This window comes from Grammomys surdaster, unplaced genomic scaffold (genome assembly GCF_004785775.1).
Source record: "Grammomys surdaster isolate TR1022 unplaced genomic scaffold, NIH_TR_1.0 414, whole genome shotgun sequence".
In the NCBI taxonomy this organism is placed as follows: domain Eukaryota; kingdom Metazoa; phylum Chordata; class Mammalia; order Rodentia; family Muridae; genus Grammomys; species Grammomys surdaster.
This window is the reverse complement of record NW_021604833.1, coordinates 470,905-486,903: the sequence shown is the minus strand read 5'-3', so window position 1 is coordinate 486,903 and position 15,999 is coordinate 470,905. Positions and strand designations below refer to the sequence as shown.

Sequence of the window (15,999 nt, the reverse complement as noted above, 5' to 3'; positions counted from 1 at the left end):
GACAGGCTTTAGGGATACTGGACTCGGGGTCAGAAGACAAACACAAGAAGAAGAAAGTTGATACAGAAAAAGCAATCTTAGGTTAGGTAAATAATAAAATATTAGGGAAGTGGGAGGACTAATTGGAGTTAGGAGCCCAGACAAAACAAGGCAAATTATATGACAAAATTATTGGCTGAGATATACACATAATAGCATAGAGAATAGATATCAGCCAATCTCTTGTGCTGATTAAGGGTTTTTATACATATAAAGGTTGCATGTGTCTTTTACCTGGAAAATGAATGGTCAAAAGTGAGGTAGAAACCCTGGTTTGAGATTATATTTTTCTGCATACCTGAGATATTCCACTACAGCAAATAAATGTACTAATATGAACCCCTAAAATTGTACACCTCAATGAGTTATTTCATGGACTTAAAGGGAACTGTGAAATCTAAACCTTAAGAATGAAAATCATAGGAATTTATTCCCTGTGAGTTTACAGGTACAAACAAAATAGAGACATCATCATACTTGAGCAAATAATTGACACATGCTAGAGTTCTTCTTCTCAAGAATGAATAACTTTGTGTAACTTGATGTATGTGTGATGGTTAAAGATTGTACCAATCAATCAGAGTCATAGATTGCTTTAATTGTGAGTTTTTCTAGATCTTAAAAGACTCTGTAACATGCAATCTTTAACAGATTGATCACCTGCTGAAGGTTTTACTCATACATAAAAATACCACAAAGTGCAAAATTTTGCCACATTGACTACATTTATAGGTGTTCCCTGCAGCATGGATTTTTCTCATGATTTCAAAAATGACTAGCACATGAACAAGCTTTACCACATTGCTTACTTTCATGCGGTTTCTTACAAGGTTGTGGTATTTTATACATTATATGATAAATGGTATCTGCAAAGGCCTTACCACATTATTCACACAGGGTTTCTCTCTCTGGCGTGTTCTTTTAAGTATTCTGAGGTATATTATGTGCTCCTTTATGTATTCTAAGATGACTGTGATATGCAAAGGTTTACCACATTATGTACAGTTATAAGGTCTTTCTATGTGCGTTACTATGTGTGTCTGTCTGTCTTTCTTTGTATCTCCAGTATGGACTCTTGCGGCATTAGATAACCATGCTGGGCATAGGCTTTACCACATTGCTTATATTCAGATTTATTGCCATTATAAATATGTTCATGACAATTAATACTATGATCACATTCATAAGGTTTCTCTCCAATATGTTCTTTATATATTCAGAAAGGATGGCGTTGTAAAAAGTCTTTCTTACATTCACTACCTTAGCAGGTTTTCTTTCCAGTATGTATTCATTTATGCTTTTGGAAATGACCTTGTTTTGAAATGGCTTTGGCACACTGGTTACAGTTGTAAAGTTTCTCTCCAGTATGAATCTTTCAGGCATGTGAAGACTTCAGGGATGGAAGAAGGCTTTATCATAGTGATTACATTTCTAGAGCTTCTCTCCAGTATGAATTTTTTTATGGGTCTGAAGGCTACAGTTTCGTGAAAAGGCTTTTTCACATTCATTACATTTGTACGGCCTCTCTCCAGTATGAATTCTTCTATGTATTTGAAGACTACTGTTTTGGATAATGGCTTTATCACATTCATTACATTTGTAGGGTCTCTCTCTAGTATGTATCCTTTTATGTTTTTGAAGACTAATGTTTTGGGAAAAGGCTTTATCACACTGATTACATTTGTAGGTTTTCTCTCCTGTATGTGTTCTTTTATGACTCTGGAGGTTACAGTGTTGGGAAAAGGCTTTATTACATTCATTACATTTGTAGGGTCTCTCTCCAATATGTATACTTTTATGGATTTGAAGTCTATTGTTTCGGGAAAAGGCTTTATCACACTGATTACATTTGTAGGGCTTCTCTCCTGTATGTGTTCTTTTATGCATCTGGAGAGAACATTGATGAGAAAAGGCTTTATCACATTCGTTACATTTGTAGGGTCTCTCTCCAGTATGAATTCTTTTATGGATTTGAAGACAACAGCTTTGGGAAAAGGCTTTATCACATTGATTACATTTGTAAGGTCTCTCTCCAGTATGTATCCTTTTATGTACTTGAAGACTTTTGTTTAGGGAAAAGGCTTTATCACATTGATTACATTTGTAAGGTTTCTCTCCTGTATGTGTTCTTTTATGTATTTGAAGATAACTGCTTTGGGAAAAGGCTTTATCACATTGATTACATTTGTAGGGTCTCTCTCCAGTATGAATTCTTTTATGTATTTGAAGATAACTGCTTTGGGAAAAGGCTTTATCACATTGATTACATTTGTAGGGTCTCTCTCCAGTATGAATTCTTTTATGGGTTTGAAGACCACTGCTTTGGGAAAAGGCTTTATCACATTGATTACATTTGTAGGGTCTCTCTCCAGTATGTATCCTTTTATGTTCTTGAAGAATATTGTTTCGGGAAAAGGCTTTATCACATTGATTACATTTGTAGGGTTTCTCTCCTGTATGTGTTCTTTTATGCATCTGGAGAGAACATTGATGGGAAAAGGCTTTATCACATTGATTACATTTGTAGGGTTTCTCTCCAGTATGAGTTCTTTTATGAATTTGGAGGCTACTATGTCGGGAAAAGGGTTTGTCACATTCATTGCATTTGTAGGACTTCTCTCCAGTATGAATCCTTTCATGCATGTGAAGACTTGAGGGATGTAAGAACGCTTCATCACATTCATTATACTTGGAGGATTTCTTTCCAGTATGAATTATTTCATGACTTTTAAGATGACTGTGTTGTGCAAAAGCTTTACCACATTGATTACATTCATAGGGTTTCTCTCCAATTTGTGTGCTTTTACTTATTTGGAGACTTGTGTAAGGTGCAAAGGGTTCGACACAATGAATAACTTCATGAGCTGTCTTTTCTGTATGAAAACTTTCATGCCTTTGAGTACGACTGTAAGCATTTAAAGCAAAGGCTTTACCATATTGTGTATATTCAGAGGGTTTCTCTGCACTCTGACTTCTTTCATGCCTGAGAAGAAAATTGGTACATTTGAAAGCTTTACCACACTGATGAATACATTTGTCTGTAAGAAATAATGATACTATTTATCTAAATATGAAGAGGAATCAGATATTAAGATTTTAACCCTTTCTTCATATTCATGCAGTTCCCTTTCATTATGGGTTGTTTTTAATTTTCAAAGATCCTGATATTGTATGAGCATTTGTTATACAGCTCAGGATTACATATTCTTTTTGAATAAAAGGTTTTTCTAACACTTGATAAAATTTGGAAGAATTCAGAGCTTTAACTCTCTAACTGTATTCCAATTTTTACTCTACTGTAGATCATTTATTTGCAAAATGAGCCAAGAGATATAGTAGTATTTCTATATTCCTAATACTCAAGAGAATTTTCTCCAGAATGAGGTTGCTGATGTATTGCCAATGAAATTGGAAAAGAAATTAATTGTAAACTTGTATAATGTTCAAAAAGTCTATACTAACTGCCATCCACATACATCTTCAACGTGTTCTCAGAGAGAGAAAGAGAGAGAGGGACATTGTTCCTTCACTATCTCTTTTATATACAGTTTGTATCTATTATGATATATAATATACTTATGAAAGGAAGACTAACCAAGAAAAGTTTGAACACTGCATTCACAAAGTTTGATTTTTTGTTCCTCATAGACATGTGATGTAGGGATCAAGGTTACTGCGCAACAGTTTTCTAACCACCAATGAGCTGTGCATCTCAATAAACATAGCAATATCACTGCTAATAAATGAGTAACATTAGTTTTACTATAGACTATTCTCATCTTAGAAGCTTTTGGACACATATTTATCAACCATTCAATGTATATAGCTTTTCTAAAATGAGCAGAAACAGACTTCCTGTTGTACACTGTTGCTCTAATAGGTCAATGTTTCAAATGGAGATATACACTAAGGCATTGCTTCCATGCCCTCTTTCTTAAAGAATGCCTTGCAAAAACAAATCAGACATTGGGAACTGAGGACCACGGTTTTGTTAGAGTGTAACAATCATCAAAACACTCAAAGCTGTGTTTATTTACACTGTTGCTTATCCTTAAAATTTTCATCAAATTTTAAAATTTATTCAAAGGCATATTTGTAGGAGGTTCCACATGAAAATTACCTTCTGAGTCTTCTAGGTCTTTGACAATGTTCTTCAAAATTTTGGTCTTCCCAATTAAATCCTAAAATAGAGTAACAGAAAATGTATGTCTGGACATTATTTAAAATGTAGGTTACGCCGGACAGTGGAGGCGCACGCCTTTAATCCCAGCACTTGGGAGGCAGAGGTAGGTGGATTTCTGAGTTCGAGGCCAGCCTGGTCTACAGAGTAAGTTTCAGGACAGCCAGAGATACATAGAGAAACCCTGTCTCAAAAATAAATAAATTAAAATAAAATAAAATGTATGTTACTATCTTCAGTGGACCTCTGAGTCATGTATGACTTGACTTCTCTACCAAATTCTGCATCTCTCTCAATTGAATTACAGAAGTGCATCAAAGGAAAGAAACAGTTTTCTCCAATTTTAATCTGGAAATGGAGTTCACAGTCTTACCTACAGCACTGAGGTTCCTGTAGGTCTCCAGCATGACATCTTTGTAGAGCTTCTTCTGGGAAGGATCCAGCAAAGCCCACTCTTCCTCACTGAAGTTCACATGCACGTCCTCAAAAGTCACTGCACTCTAGAATGTCACATACATGAGTACAAAAGAAAGCACAATAGAGACAACATTGGGCATATCTTCTTTATAGACAATGTATTCATACAGTTCTGGGGCCTGCCCCGCTGATTTCCTGAAACCAAAGTTCTACTGTAGCTAACAAGTCATATTAGAAGGAAACTTAATAATGAGGTTCACCCCTGTCATTTCTCAGCACTTTGAATAGGAGGATCCAGCCTTTCTAGAGAAGTGTCAATTACAGATATAAAGACCAGACAAGCTCTACAACATCAATAGTGCCTACCACATACCAAAGAAGTTGTATCAACATGAACATTACTAACTATAAAAATCAGTAACCAAGCTGGGTCTATTGGCTTAGGCCTTTAACACTAGTCAGAAGACAGAGGCAGAAGCATCACACTGAGTTGGACACCAGTGTGATGTATACAATGAGTTCTAGGACAGCCAAAGGTATATACTAAGACCCTCTATGCCCTGCCGGAATTTACCAACCAAACTGTGAAAATAGAAAGAATACATAATTTTTTCCTAAAGTTCTAACTTTTTTCTAAGATGTTATACTTTAATTTATATATGAGTACACTGTAGCTTTCCCCTGACATACCAGAAGAGAGCATAAGAGCCCATTACAGATACTTGTGAGGCATCATGTGGTTGCTGGGAATTGAACTCAGTACCTTTGAAAGAGGAGTCAGTGCTACTAACCACTGAGCCATTTCTCCAGCCCTTTACTTAAATTCTTAAAGAGTGATACACACAATCCAGTTGTTTCATCTTCCAGAAACCTGAGTTAAACTGATTAAAACAGTAACATTAATAAGATATTAAGATAGGGAATATATGTTTAAACAGTTACAATTAGACATAAAAAATATTACTAGTGTTAATGTTGATTAGATTTTAAACATAGGGCAGGAGATATACCTCAGCAGTAAAATATAGGGTATGGTTCTGATGCTCTGTTTGGTAAACTCTGAAGGTCCTTGTCTCTAATTGTTTTTGATTGATTAATATAGCTGCGAGCAGCCAATGGATGAGTGGAAGAGCAGGAAATTTCAGATTCCCTAACATAAGGGAAGAGAGGAGTGGGGCAGGAAAGGGAGATCCACCATGCTTTGGAGGGAAAGATTCACCAGCCATGTGAGATCTCCAATGGAGTGGTCATTGTTCACTTCCCCAGGTGGGAGGTTAAAATACAACTAAGCTGAGAGCAGAATTAGGGTGCGGAGCAATGAGAAGATATCTGGACAACTAAAGTGAGTGCAGATTGAGAGTGTTGAGCAAGGAGTAAAGGAAAGGACACACTAGCTGTGGGATTCTTGAGAACCCCAGACACTGAGCCATGAGGCAAGATCAAAACATCAATGTGTGTGTGTGCGTGTGTGCGTGTGTGTGTGTGTGTGTGTGTGTGTGTAATACTTTGATCCACGGATCCAAACGAAGTAAGGTTAGGGGATGTTAGTGCACCTGTTCGGAGCTTAAGAAGTAGTAGTTAAAATGCTATAAGCCACATTAAGAGTTCTTGCTGGTCTTGCAAATAAGTGAGCTCAATTCCTTCTACTTACAGGGGACTATAGCTATCCATTATTCCACTTTCAGGATGACTCAGGCCATCTTCTGACTACTGTGAGGACTGGCACACATAAGGTGTATAATTGTGTATATCGGCAAAGACTCACAGTATTCCTAACACAAAGTCACACCAAACATGACAGATGTCATAAATACATGCCATCCAGGGCAATAGAATGATAATTTCTGCAAAATTTCAGAAATCAAGATGTGGGTGAAGCTCAGCACAAAGCATATGCTGGACATATAAAGACATGTACATTATAGGACCATCTGTCAATAAAAAAAAATGCTGGGCACGTTGGCCCACATTTGATTCCAACACTTGAAGCCATAATCTATTTGATCTCTACATTCAGTGCTTGTCTGGCCTACAGGCCTACCTTAAGGACGTTGAGGGCCACAGTTAAACATTGTCTTCAAAACAAAAAATGAATTTCAAAATATGAAAACAGTCAAGCAAAATATCTTAGCATTGAATAGCTAGATATTGATTCTACTACATCTTATGTGACTTAAGGACAGAGTCTAGTATGGGGAAGGCATGACAGGAAGGAAGGACATGAGAAGGAAGCTCAAGGATGATTTCAGTCACTACAGAATAAACTGCAAGAAGAGGAAATAGATTAAGTCTATAGACACTCAAATCCCATCTCAATAAGGAATCACATCTATCCAGGCAGTGGTGGTGCACACCTTTAAACTTAGCACTTGGGGGGCAGAGGCAAGCTGATTTCTCAGTTCGAGGCCAGCCTGTTCTACAGAATGAGTTCCAGGACAGCCAGGGCTACACAGAGAAACCCCGTATTGAAAAACCTAAAAAAAAAAAAAAAGAATCACATCTTGAAGAGCTTCTTCTACAAAATCCTCCATATTCTTAAAACAAAGGACACAAAGAAGAGCCGAGTGTTTAAAGACAACATGCTATCGGGATTCTCTTTGATACACCTAACTATGCTCGGACCTTGGTCATTATAGGCTCACTGTCATTCTATGATAAAAATGTATTTAATCTAACTTCAAGGACCCTTAAATCTGCAGAAACATATACACTCTTCAATGTCCAAAGCCTCTTTTGACCCAACGCCCATCTTTGGACTGTCACACCTTCTAAAGTCTGAAAGCAAATTATATTTTCAACATAAAATGGCAAAGAATGCCCTTTCCCATTATTCCAGTAGACAAAAATGAGTACATGGGTAGATATATCAAGGCAGGAAATCAGCAGGATAAACAGTGTGTCCTCTGGCTCTGTCTCAGACACACATGGGTTCAATTTTAAGGGGCAACTTCTCATACATCTGTTGGCTTGTTTACTTTCACTCTGTACATGGAGCTCTCCATAGAAAATGTCTCATATGCTGTGTATCTGAACATCCTGTGATCAAAAAATGCAACTGAGGATTCATCCTCATGGCTTCAAGCAAGGAACATCCAGGCTTGACATTGGGGCTCTGACACTTAGACATCAAGATGGCTGGAAGGGTGTTGAACTGAACCACAGACCAGGTATCCTTGACCTTCAATTTTGCATCATTCTTGTTTCCAGAGCCCACAAGACATAAGTGGTCATGCTGAGTTTGGCTTCTAAATTAGGATGGACCCCACCACTGGTGGACACCAGTTGTAGCAGGTTTTTCATGAAGTTGTTTACTGGGACTAGAACTAACGTTGTCTAATCCCTCCATTAATTGAAGAGACTAAGCACTCTGATATTTCAACTTTGGAAAAAATAGGGTTGACTACTAAAAATACCTCACTCTGTTAAGAAAAAAAGGGTATCGCCGGGCGGTGGTGGTGCATGCCTTTAATCCCAGCACTTGGAAGGCAGAGGCAAGCGGATTTCTGAGTTCGAAGCCAGCCTGGTCTTCAGAGTGAGTTCCAGGACAGCCAGGGCTATACAGAGAAACCCTGTCTTGAAAAACCTAAAAAGAAGAAGAAGAAGAAGAGGAGGAGGAGGAGGAGGAGGAGGAGGAGGAGGAGAAGGAGGAGGAAGAGAAGGAGGAGGAAGAGGAGGAGGAGGAGGAGGAGGAGGAGGAGGAGGAGGAGAGGGCATCTAGCAGGATGACGTAGAAATCATGTAGCTGCCTATGACTGATGATGATCAGAGGTTAAATATATACCATTTTATCAAATGGAAACTTTAAAAAGCAGAAAATAACAGATAAGGGAAAACAGTGAATGATTTCTAGTATACACATAAACTTGCTTGTTTGACTTTAATTGCATCATAAGATATTAGCACTTTTCAAAACATGTCTGTCCCTATTTTCATGTATATGATGTTATGTGTAAGAGAGAATGTTTTCCATGTGTGAGTGAGTGACACCACAGAACAGGGTGTCACATCCTCTGGATATGGAGTAGCAAGTAGTTAACATGGGTTTTGGTATCTGATCCCAGGTCACCCAATATGCTTCCTAAGTGGCCTGCACAGCTCACAGAGTACTTTTCATCCAATAAAGGAAATGATTTTCACAGATTAATAACAAAAATTTAAATAAATGAAGTGAATAAATTAATCATTTGAATTTGAACCTCAGTACTTAAATGTTAGTTATAGGATCAGGTCAGAGGCCTGTGAGAGCATCCCTAGTAACAGTTATCTGAGACTCAATAATCATGGTTACCCCTACTGCTGCATCTTCCACTACTTTGTCCATACGAGCTGTGTGCAGAGAAAAAAATAAGAATAAAAGATCCAGTCCTTCTGGTCTGGGCCTGTGCACTGAGCAGATCATGGGTGGCAGCTCTGTACCCAATCTCACAAATCCCAGAGGAAGTGGGCCTCCCAGGAGTTCTAACCCGGGCAGTATCTTAAATAAGGAGACAGCAACACCCACCCCAAACAGGGAGTAACTGTGACCCACAGGGACCTAGGAATTCACTCCTGGCCCAGAGCACTGGTTCTGTCCTGTCTGCACCGGAGCACTGAGCATATCTTAGGCCCCACCTCTAACCCCGGTATTAACCCCCACCCCACACAATTTTGAAACAACCAAAATAATAGGAAAGACAGGCTGCAGTCAGAGACACGGCAGGTCTCTGCACTAAGGAGATCCAGATGGCGAAAGGAAAGTGCAAGAACAAAAGCATCACCAACCTAGGACACTTGGCATCATTAGAACCTAGTTCTCCCACACTAGAAAGTCCTGAATTCCCCATATCACCAGGAAAGCAAGATTCAGATTTAAAATCACTTCTAATGATAATGATACAGGACTTTACGAAGGACATAAATAACACTCTCAAAGAATTTGAGGAGAACACAGGTAGACGTATATAAGCCCTTCAAGAGGAAACACAAATATTCGTTAAAGAATTACAAGACAACACAACCAACCAGGTGAAGGAATTGAACAAAACCATCCAGGACATAAAAATGGAAGTAGAAACAATAAAGAAATCACAAAGGGAGATTACCTTGGAGATAGAAAACCTAGGAAAGCGATCAGGAGTCATAGATGCAAGCATCACCAACAGAATACAAGAGATAGAAGAGAGAATCTCAGGTACACAAGATACTATAGAAAATATTGACACAATTGTCAAAGAAAACGCAAAATGCAAAAAGTTCTCAACATAAAACATCCAGGATATCCAGGACACAATGAGAAGACCAAACCTAAGGATAATAGATATAGATGAGAATGAAGATTCCCAAATTAAAGGGCCAGTAAATATCTTCAACATAATTATAGAAGAAAACTTCCCTAACCTAAAGAACAAGATGCCAATAAACATACAAGAAGCCTACAGAATGCCAAATAGACTATACCAGAAGAGAAATACCTACCATCACATAATAATCAAACACCAAATACACAAAACAAAGAAAGAATATTAAATGTAGTAAGGGAAAAAGGCTAAGTAACATATAAAGGCAGACATATCAGAATTACACCAGACTTCTCAACAGATATATAAAAGCGAGAAGATCCTGGACAGATGTCATACAGACCCTAAGAGAACACAAATGCCAGCCCAGGCTACTATGCCCAGCAAAACTCTCAATTACCATAAATGGAGAAACCAAGATATTCCATGACAAATCCAAATTTACACAATATCTTTCCACAAACCCAACATTGCATAGGATAAAAGAAAGAAAGCTCCAATACAAGGAGGGAAATTATACTCTAGACAGAACAAGAAAGTAATCCTCTTTCAACAAATCCAAAAGAAGATAGCCACACAAAGATAATTCCACCTCTAATAACAAAAATAACGGGAAGCAAAAATCACTGTTCCTTAAAATCTCTTAACATCAATGGACTCAATTCCACAATAAAAAGACATAGGTTAATGGACTAGATACATTAACAGGACCCAGCATTTTGCTGCATACAGGAAATCCACCTCAGTGACAAAGACTAACACTACCTTAGAGTAAAAGGCTGGAAAACAATTTTTCAAGCAAATGGTCCTAAGAAATAAGCTGGAATAGCCATTTGAAAACCTCCAGCCCTAGAAAACAAAGGGAGGGACTCATGGCTCCACCTGTATAAGTAGTTGAGGATGGCCTTGTCAAGCATCAATGGAAGTAGAGGGCCATGATGCCTGAATGTTTGAATTTCCCAGTGTTGGGGAATTCAAGAGCAGGGAGGCGGGAATGGGAGGATGGTGGGAGCACACCCTCATAGAAACTCCCAGAATTATGTGGATTAGACATGACAGAGGCAGGCTACCAGAAGACTAGATTCCAGAATTCAAACAAAAAATTATCTTGATACTAAAATTTGTTTTGAGAATTGTATATTGCAGAATACACAGCCTTGGTGTATTCTACTCATCAAGCAAGCTGAGCAGACCTGCTCGAACCTCTGATGTCCTGGAATCTCAGCTGGATGCAGTGAAGACATAGACATCAAAGGCTTATCAATTTACCCTCCCTCCACCCTTGTTCTAATATCTCAAAGCCCGTAATCAGCTTGAAGAAGTTAATGAAGAGTCGGCGCCCCTATTCCCTGGGCTTGGGGACTGAGGTGGTTAATATTGGGTTGTCTTTCTAGGGAAAAGTAGTGGTTTTGTTGGAACAGGGAGGAATAGCTAAGATTTATTGCATAGCCATAACCTGTTGCTAGAAATCTGTATAATTATTATTAAGCTGAATTTATAATTTCTTAAATGGTACAAAATTTACTTAAATTTCAAATCTAAGGTTTCCATTGGTACGAGCTTCTTATTGATATAAAAGTGAGATTAATATTGTTACTCTCGTAGGCATTGTGCCTATATAACACATTTAGGAATACAAGGCATAGACCCAGTCCTTCTTTAATTCTTTTAACTGATTCAAGATGGTTAGCCTGTGAGTTAAGGGCCTATAGCAAATTCATGGCTCAGAGTTTATTGTTAGGGTGTTTTCTATATCTTATTTAGAAAGAGCTGAGAGGAGTTAACAGACAACACTCTAGATTGCCTTACATGGATAGTTGGTTTTCAAAATGTCAGAAGTCCACAGAGTTGACATTACAAACATTTGTGTATTAATGTTTATTTTGATTAGAGACCTGTCTGCTCCTGACAGCTTCCAGTCTTGGAGTCTAAGAAGAAATTGAGCATCTTTGGAGTTATTCCAGTTGTGGTGAGACAGCCACTAGGTGGCTAGAATTGCCTCTTTTCATCTACAGACAAATTACTGTCCAGAAAAGCACACACTTGTGGAATAGTCGACTGATTATGTCTGCCAATACAGAGTAATCAGCCCTTAAGAATTCTGCATCATTAGGTCTGTCAGATGATCCAGGGACAGAAGGCTGAAGATCAGATGCTCCAAAGTTTTGTAGTATAAGGACTGTCCAGGTGTTCAGTGGTCTCTATAAATTGGCTAAGTTTTAGAAGCTATGCTTGTTGTTTCCCATAATTTCTGTTAATTCAGTCATTCTGGATTTCTGATGGGATGGAAGACTTATAGTCTCATAGTCAATCCCAGCTATTTACTTTGAGAGAAAAGATTTGAGAGGATGGTTTTCAGCTGACATTCACTCTAAGGCCAAGAAAAAAGCCAGGTTCAGAACTAAGTCTTTTAGTTAGGAGAGATGGCAGAGGTTCTGGTTAGTCAACAAAATGCTGGACTGAGTATTAGGTCTATCTTGTACCGTACTGATACAAATTGGTATAATTATGCTGTAATTGTATTTTGACAGAAAAGTTTTATTTTAACAGGAAGGGTGATATGTAGGAGGAGCTAAGGTAGGAGGAGTAAGGTGAGAAAGAGGAGGAGTAAGGAGAGGAAAAGAAGGAGAGAAGGAACTAGGAGATGGAGGGGAGGCAGAGATGGAGGCAGATGTTTGCCTGTCTCCACCAGTCAAACATAGCTGGTATATCTAGTTTGGGTATTGGGTTACACTTCTTATTGTGTGGGCATCTTGTTATTGAATATTACCAAACTTATAAAGCATCTGATTAACATTTTTTAAAAAACAATTACTAATAAAAAAGGATGACAAGGGAGGGTGATGGAATACATGTGACGGGAAATCAACTAGCTGGAGGAAGAAAGGGAAAGGGCAGAGGGAAAGAAATCAGAACTATAATGACACATGTATGAGGATGCTGTTATAAAACCCAGTACTTTGTATGTTAATATAAAATACTAATAAAGGAAAAAAAGCAAGAAGGAGGAATGGGGGTAGGATAGGTGGTTTCTAGGGGAAGGATGGGGAAAGGGGATAACATCTGAAATGTAAATAAATAAAATAAATTAATAAAAAAATACACCTTCAAAAAAATGATCCAAATATATTCAAGCCTTCATCAAAAGCCTTGTGAAATCTCAGCCAGGAAAAATTAGAATTTCAACCATGTTAACTATAATCGTATTTTTTTCTGTTTAGAAAAAAATATAGACACAAAACTCCCAGGAAAAATAACTCAGTGACCACCAAAGTCATTATATTTCTGGTCCTCAAGCTACTTCTGATCTTTCTTCTAGACAGAGACTTCCTATTCTCTAGAGCTCTGTCTGAAAATGGCATCGATCAAAAAGGTGGCCTATGGCTGTATAATCCCTCATGGACCCTAGTGGTCTCAGTCAAAACCAGACCTTCTGATGCCCACACAAAACAAAGAGTTGAGGAATAATTTTATGTCTGCTTCTTGTCACATGACTTATGGCACAAAATGTAGAATCTGCTCTATCTGCAGCACAACACAGTGCACACAACAAACACCTCTGTATCATAGAAACTCTCTTGTACCATGGAATTGATTTGGTCAGAATCATGACATTGGGACTGGTAATAGTTGAAAGTTAAAAGAATTCTTCTTGAATAAGTCTGAAGGAAGATCAGCACTTCCATTCTACCAGTTTCTAAACTATTTATATAATTTATCAGATGAAATTGAATTGTGGAATAGAACACTCACAACTTCCAAAAACCATACTTCAAGTTTGCCTACACAAGTTCAAAAAGCACACCAAAAACCTGTATGTGCACACTGGATAGTGATATTATAAGTACCACAGGTTCTTGTGGACAGAACTGCAAAGTCTCCCCTCCTCAAAGAATACACTCTCATGAAGGAAATAAAGACAGGGGCCTCTGCCAACTAACACATGTACCAACAGAACAGTGTTGCTCACAATTAAACCTAGTTCCCACACATTGGACTCTGATAGCTCCACCAATGTGTTCTTTTGGTCTGGAGTCAGTGGTCCTCACCCTCATCATGGTAGGACTGCAGTTTCCCTCAGCATTATTAATGGCTGTGTCTGATGAGAATCCTGGAAGAACCTGCAAAGCCATCTCCCACTGGTAATTCTGACTGATAGTCCTGTCCTGTGTCCATTATTAGCTTGACCCACCCAGCTAGGTCTCAGGACTGTAGCAGCTCCCCTACTAGAGGATTAGTGATCCTGTAATTGAGAGACAGGTCTAACTAGATACATCTTTCCACCTTAAGATCTAACAGAGCCTTAGTCTAGTATATTTGTATTTTTGAAGAATCCTTCCGTTTCCTACAGCATCTGTTCATCTTCCATGTACCAAGGTACACTGTGTGCACATTTCTTTATAAACTGATGTCCAGTGAAGCTATGTCTTCCCCATAGCTGGAAAGTCATGTCTCCAAACATCAGTCAAATTCACTCAGTGACAACAATTAAAGCAGAAATGTCAGAGAAACATAAAAGCAAGAAGGTGTACACGGAGTTGAAAGAAAAACCAATGGAAAGAAAAAATGTGATCTCCTCAGTATGGTGGAGTAGAAATTTATTGTAGATAAAAAGCAGAGCACACCCAGAAGCAGGGGCATAGGAGTCCAGAGTAGACATGGTCCTGAGCACATGAGTAGTGGGAGTTGAGGTCAGAACCTCACCAAGAGAACAGAAGGATAAATGACAAATGAGAAGACCAGGCACACACATGCTCACATTTCATGAGAAGGGGCAAAAGGGCAAAGGGTACCACACCCCACAACCCTAAGCTAAAATCAGGGTATGCCAGCAACACCCTGTAAGATGTAGGGACTGAGGGATGCTGGGTTATTAAAGAGGCCTATCAACCAGTTGCCCCAGGGTTGGAGATTCAGCAGTAGGAAGGAAGAAGGTTGGAATGATTTAAGTATAAATGCACAAATTATTTTAAGTGGATGAAACAGGCTTTATGGTTCAATAGTCTCCAGGTCTAAGCATGTGTACTAGGGCACGGCAAGTATCTCTCACATCTTTCCTCTCAGGTTGTGCATTTTCAGACGGGGAAAAATAACATCCCTGTTAGTCACAGTCACACCAGATTGAACGTTATTCTGCATTGATTTAAGTATGTTTACTACAGTAATTTGGATTATAGAAATAAGTTCAGTTCCTTACTTGACTTGTAGACTTCCCAGGCCTGTGAACCCTGAAAACTGTTCATCTAAAATAATCATCTAAAATGATGATCAGACTACTCCACACCAATGCCAACTACTGACACACAGGAAAGTTCTCACCTTCCTTCGTCCCCTCCCTTGTGCTGTGACTATGCCAGCTTCAAAGGCTGTCACACAAGTCAAATCTCACACAGGTTCTTCTTTATTTGTAATTACACCCAAAAGGGCTGAGACCCCAGAAAACACTCATGCACTGGTTTCTTTTCCTTCCCACTGTCTAGTCAGGCCACAGCCTGGAAGGTGTTATAGGACTATCTTCCAGGAACTGGGTGGTAGAGGCAAAATTGAGTGTTCAAAGTAATTCTCAATTAAATAGGGTAAGGCAAGCCTGAGCAACAGAACATACTGCTATGAACAGAGACAAATAATCAAAGCAACTTTAAAAAAGAATTGAAATTATTAGTAACCTACAAACATTGGAGAATTCAAACTAATAAGGGATTAAGCAGTGATTCTTTTAAAAATCGCATGTAAAAAAAAATAATGCCAACAATGGATTTTTGAGGAAAATAAATGTAACTGCAAAAATGTGTAGGTACGTTGACTGTTAAAAAGAGCAGGCTATTCCCTGGCAGAGACAATGGCATTGATAAAATACTTTTTGATCTTGCTCCTATGTGGACTGGTAGCTGTTGAGTCCTGTAACCTGACACACACAGCTGCAGCCAATGAATGGACTCCAATATCTGAGCTGACTACACATGTCAGTGAGAACTGCACATATCTACAGAGGACCATACCCTAATTGGAAATTCAATATTTATTGGATCAACCTAATCACTTCAAATTGTAATCCACCAATCTTGTGTGTTCACAATACCATGTATG

General features: G+C 38.5%; 1 pseudogene; it reads right to left on the bottom strand.

Moving 5' to 3' along the window:
- Positions 1 to 1,300: 1,300 nt before the first annotated feature.
- On the bottom strand, positions 1,301 to 4,713 carry LOC114632744 (annotated as a pseudogene).
- Positions 4,714 to 15,999: the final 11,286 nt, after the last annotated feature.